Genomic DNA, 6,436 nt, shown 5'->3' on the forward strand with positions numbered 1-6,436 from the left:
TATTGAGAAAAGTTATAAAGCAATTATATAAAAAAAAGTTGACATCATACAGAACAATAACAATAACAAAGGACCAAACACGAAAACTTATTAAAATTATAACAACAAACAAAATCCACTAAAATAACCAGCTGTGTTAAGGAAAAATCATTAATTTATTAACAGATGTGATTTGGGGAGGGGGGGGGGGGGGGGAGGAAGAGAAATTTAGTTAAAATTTTTTTATTGGATCTTTATTTGGTAAAAATGACGGTTCAATTTATTTTGTTTCATAAATTTTTTAAGGAGAAAAAATATAATTAAGGATAAAGTAAAATATTAAAATTTTTTTTTGAATAATATTTTCAGAGTAACATGCTATTATGAATTAGAGTAATATATTATTATCAAACAAAGTCGCATGTTACTGTTACTATTTACATCAATTTTGACGATAATAATATATATTTTTTTATTTTAAGAATTTCATAGTCAACATGAATTACATTTGATAGATTTTAATGAGAAAATTATAAAAAAATATTAATTTTATTAAAAATTGACATCTACATCAAAAGTAATATTATTTTAAAGTTTAATATTTTGATAATAATGATATGTGATGGATTTTTTAAGTTTTTTTTTTTTTTGCGTTTTTCTTTAATACATTAAAATTTTATTATGGGAGAATTTTTATCCAAAAAAAAAGAAAGAAAGATCTATATCTAAAAATAATCAATCCTGCCGTTGTCGTTGTATAAATTTAGGATAGTGTTACCTATAAACAAAATGGGAATGGCTTTAGTCCCGTCTTTAATCAGATTGGATTGTGTTGTTGGACCTATGGAGGTTTATCATGGGTCCCGTTTTGATAATCTAAACCATTCAATGTGTAGAACTCGTCGAGTACTATATGCCTGTAAAAAATCACGTTGATCGGATATCAATAGCTATGTGATCAAAACAGATTTTTGTCAACCATTAATTTATTTGCCGTCCATTTTTTATATACAAAATTGATTTGATCACATAACTATCGATATTCGATTAACGTGATTTTTTACAAGCATATAGTACTCGACGAGTTCTACACATTGAACGGTTCAGATTATCAAAACGGGACTCGTGGTGGACCCCCACGGGCCCAACAACACGGTCCAGTCTGATTAAGGACTGGACAGAAGCCACGCCCAAAGAAAATATATACTAGCTAGATTATTCGTAACTGTATATTTGCAATATAATGTATATATTAATTTACAAAAATGTTAAAAAATTCTATAAATTTTTTTACCAAATGTCTTACATGGATGTGAGACCCGCATTGTGTGAGTCTCATGTCCGTATGAGATATTTGGTAGAAATTTGTTACGAGTGTTTTTTTGATTAATTTGTTGAGTTTGTTGATTATTGATTGTTATATGTAGAGTTTCCTTCTCGTATGTTGAGTTGTTGTTGATTTGCTTGTAAACTCGTAAGGAAAGAACTCGTAGAGCTTTAGTTTATACTCTGTTTTAATGCTCAGTTTAAGAAGATGGTAAAAATTTACTCTGGTAGTTAGTAACATTTTATTGTGAAATAGAGTAAAATGTAATGTTTATGTTAATTTCGTCAACCTGCATCTTATTTGATAGGTCTTAATGAGAGAATTTTAAAAATGTTAATTTTATTAAAAACCGACATATAGATCAAAAATTATATATCATTTTAAAATTTAAAATATTAAATTACTCACTAAAAATATTTTGATAATAGTGATATATATTGAATTTTTTAAAAAAAATTTATACTTATTATTAATGTATTAAAATTTTAGTATGAGAAAATTTTGACCAAATTCTCCATATAAATGCAAAGAGTTATAGGGCTTGTTTGGTTTGTATCTTAAGATACAATTTTCGAGAAAAAATTTCAAAATATTGTTTGGTTCAAATTTTTTTAAAAAAAAATTCCAAAATCACTTTCTGTCTCCTACACATCAATCAATCGCTTTTTCTCTCATCTCTCATTCTCAATCACTTTTTCTCTCATCACTTCTACTCAACTATAACAAAATATCAAATCATTCTAAACTCCCAAACTCCAAAATTATTTTCAAAATATACAACTAAACAAACCAAATTTTTTTTCTAAACTCTCTCTCCAATTTTTTTTTTAAATTTTTTTTCTTCAAAACACAAACCAAATGGTCTTTAATCAATGGGGATAACAGTTGGGATGGACATTAATGGATGGTGAATATGGAGTAATTATAACTTGTTTGGGGTGTGCTATATAAGCACATTTTTTTTTAAAATCTTTTTTGGATCATATCATCTTCTTATTGTTTTTACATTTTTTTTTTATTTTATAAAATGTTAAAAATATACTTATCTAGATAATTCTAAACAAGCCAGGAATGTGATGGGGTGGTTGTTGGTACTTGGTAAGTTGGTAGTAGTGTACTCTTTCTGATCAACTTAAGATACATCTCCACCATTGCAAATAAGGGGGCAAGGAAAAATCCAAGGAGATGATCTCAACTCAGTAATGGAGGAGAGGAGTCTCTGTCTGTATGCCTTTCCTTAGCATCACAGCAGCCATGATATTCATGTTTGGATATCAACCTGCGTAATGTTAGAAATCTCAAAAAATTTATTAAAATTTTTACTAAATATTTATATGAGTGTAGGACCGACACCATGTAGGTCTCATGTAAGTCCTACATCTATGTAAGATATTTAGTAAAAATTTTGATAGAATTTTTAAAATTTCTAATATTTTTTTATCAACATTTGCATCAGTCATTCTATAATGAAATACTAGATTAAAAAAGATTTATTATTATTTTTTTTTCTCAATAAAACATTAAAACAAAACATTAACAGTAACACCACTAGCCACCATCATCACCAGTAGCCACTACCACCATTGTTGATGTGGTGCGAAATGCGAAATAATAATAATTTTAAAATTTATTAATTAAAAATTCAGTACTAGAAACAAGACTATTTTCTACAAAAAAATATCGAAAATAAAAGCTCAATAATGATTGATTCACAAAGAATACTCAAAGTTAGACTAAAATAGTATAAGACTCGAAATATATTAATACTAAAAACCTAAAGAACCCTAAGGCTTCCATTCAATATTTATGAGTAAAGACAATAGGAAACAACTAGAATGGACAATTTCGCTATGATCAATACAAAAATAAGAAAATATAACGAAAATTATCAAAAATAAAAATATTGCAATAAAATAAAGAAACACTAATATATGTTTCCACGATCATGGTAGATTTTACAGAATCAGATTCCGAGACTTGTGCTAGAAGTAATGAAAGATTTAAATCTTTTCAAAAACGACAAATTCGCCAAATTGATCACCCAAATGATGGAATCCAAAATCCACTGGTGTCCATGGATCATGCTTAATATTACGTTTTTCATCAACCTACCAAATTTCATGCAATTCTAAAATCGACCCGTGATTTACCTTTGCTTTGCCTATCCTTTGATCCAAAAATTGTATAATGATACATGCTACATCAGTTGTGAACCCCGTCTTTCCTCTGGAAGGGTGCTGCAGGAGTCGGAGAAGGGTGTGGAATGCTACTGCAAGGGTGAGGCAGGGTAGGATTTTTTATACAATTTTCATTTATGATGCTAATTTAGATAACCTAACAAAATTAATTATTACGAGGGGAATGTTTTTAACTTTTTATATTAAGTTTTAATTAGAAAAAAAAAAACTGCAATAAATCAGTCCATTTTTAAAATGGCATGGAAAAATATTTGCTTTGATACCCACTACTAACTTACAGTGCTGCAATAGCTTAAAAATTAGGGAAAATCAGTCTAAGGTCCCTATCCAACTTTTAGTAATGGATTAGATCCACAATCTGTTCTGTTGTAGTCTAAGGTCCCTCACCCTGTACCCTTATATTACACCTACCGTCTGCTTGGAAGAACTCAATCAAAGTAGTGACATTTTCGTGGCCCTGGGGAACGGAGTCGGCTTCGTTGGCGAGAGGTTTCTGAGTGGTTTATAAACAGAGTTGCCTCTTTATCTTCCTCCAACCTAGTTTGGAACTCTGCAGATGAAAGTTTGCATCGATGAAGCTCTAAAATCTACTCAAGAAGATAGATCGCCACCGCCGGTGTCAATCTCCTCCTTCTGCTCCCGATCTCACTTCTCTTTCCACTGTTACGCTATCTCTCACCAGGTCTCTCTCTCTCTCTTTCTCTCTCTCTTTGTTGTTGCTTATTCGAAATTTCTATTATATATATATATATATATATTTATTTATGGTAGAGCCTTGATTTTAGATACTTTTTTTCTTCTCTGTACCTTTTGGTTCAATTGTTGAGATCTAGAAGCCTTGGATGTAAGTTAAAGACCATATGGAGAGAAATCCAGTCATGATACTACAGAGAATGTAAGTTATCAATCATGTAAGTTAAAGACCATTTCTCCAGATGTAAGTTAAAGCCTTGGATGTAACTGTTGAGATCTAGAAGCCTTGGTATAAGAATTTCTCTGGAGAGAAATTTTGAAATCCAGAGAAATTTGGTTAAAACACAGACAGAGAATCCAGAGAATTTCTCTAGAGAGAAATTTCGAAATCCAAAGAAATTTTCAGAAATTTTTTTGGAGAGAAATTCTCTGGATTGAATTTTCTCCATCAACCATTTCTCCAGTCAGTCAATGCATTAGAGAAATTCTAGGAAGGATTGGGCCAGAAAAATCTGAGAAGAATTGGACCAGAGAAATTCAAAATTTCTCTGGACTCAGCCAATGCATTAGAGAAATGCTGAGAAATTCTAGGAAGAATTGGGCCAGAGAAATTCTAAGAATAATTAAACTTTCCAGAGAAATTTGGTCTGAAATTTCTTTGGACCAATTTTCTCTGGATTGAAGTTTCTCTGGACCAAATTTCTCTAGATTGAAATTTCTCTAGACTGAAATTTCTCTAGACCAATTTTCTCTGGACTGAAATTTCTCTAGACCAATTTTCTCTAGACTGAAATTTCTCTAGATCAAAGTTGAGGGACTTTAGGCATTATGAAAATATTGTTGAGGGACCTTAGACATTATGAAAATATTGAATGTTTTTTATGCTATACAACCTTAATATCAGGGACCTTAAAAAAAAACCCCTAAAAATTATACATATTTTTTAAATTTAATAATGTGGCAATATATTAGAAATTAAAATATATAAAATAAAAAAAATTAGTGAAACATCTTTCTTCAATTTTGGATAGTATGAGAGATCTAATTTTTTTTTTATTAGAAAAGATCCCTCGATAAAATTTTTCTGTGATCGTATTAGAGAAATTTATAAATTTTTCTGTGAAATCATAAAGTTTTTTAAAGTTTCTTTGTGAAAATTAAAATTTCTCTGTGTCAAGGTGAAATTTCTTTATGAAAATGTTGAAGGACTCCAACTACTATAAAAATATTGCACGTCATTTATCTTATAAGATCTTAATATCAAGGATTTGAAAAAAAAAAATCTCATATAAAATAACTCTATCTCTCATATATTTTCTAATAATTTGTCAATTATTTTTTTTTTAGGGAAAATAATTTGTGAGTGGATGTCAGGAAAAATAATTACAGAAGGGTAAGAAATATTATAAATATTAATAAATATAATTATAATTATTTTTATTAATATCTAATTAATTTTCACTAACACCACTTATATGAAATTGTCCTTTTTTTTTTTATACGTCACTAGACATAAAAAAGTGAATTTAGAAAGTAGATTTCTATATTATTTTCATTGATTATAAATAAATTAGGATTTTGTTAATAAGTTCCGTTAGATTAATGCTATATGTACCAATTAGTGCATACCAATTGATAATGTAAAATAATTTAAGATATTTTTGATATTTGTAATTTGTATAATAAGTAAAGTCAATAGTAATGTCATAACTAGTGTTGGTACACTAATTAGTACACTAATTGATGCATGTATCACCACTTAGTTCCATTAAGCCACTTATTAGGGATGCATTAAATCATCTTAATTAACCCCATTATCATAAAAAATTGTTTATGTTATAAATGTTATATTGTTAAAGACCAAACTATTCTTTTCTTAATTCTCTCTATTTTAATATTTTTGTATACTTTTAATAATGGAATATTTTTTTGAACATTTTTTATTATAAAGGTGAATGCCCTTTTATTTTTGAATGACATTTCTTGATTTTTTAAATTTTTTTTTAAATACCCTTTATTTTTTATATTTGTTATAGTTTCTAGATTCGTTTTTCGTACACCATATAATATAATTATAATAGAAAATAAAGGATATTTAAAAATTAAAAAAAAAATCTAAAAAATGTTATTTAGGCTATGTTTGGCATACCCATATGGGCTAAAATAGTCATATAGGACAAAATTGGCTATTTTAGCCAGATAAAACAAAATGTCACATTTAAATCATAATCATTTTATT

Source organism: Camellia sinensis, chromosome 10 (assembly GCF_055761805.1).
Source record: "Camellia sinensis isolate YWXY chromosome 10, ASM5576180v1, whole genome shotgun sequence".
In the NCBI taxonomy this organism is placed as follows: Eukaryota; Viridiplantae; Streptophyta; class Magnoliopsida; order Ericales; family Theaceae; genus Camellia; species Camellia sinensis.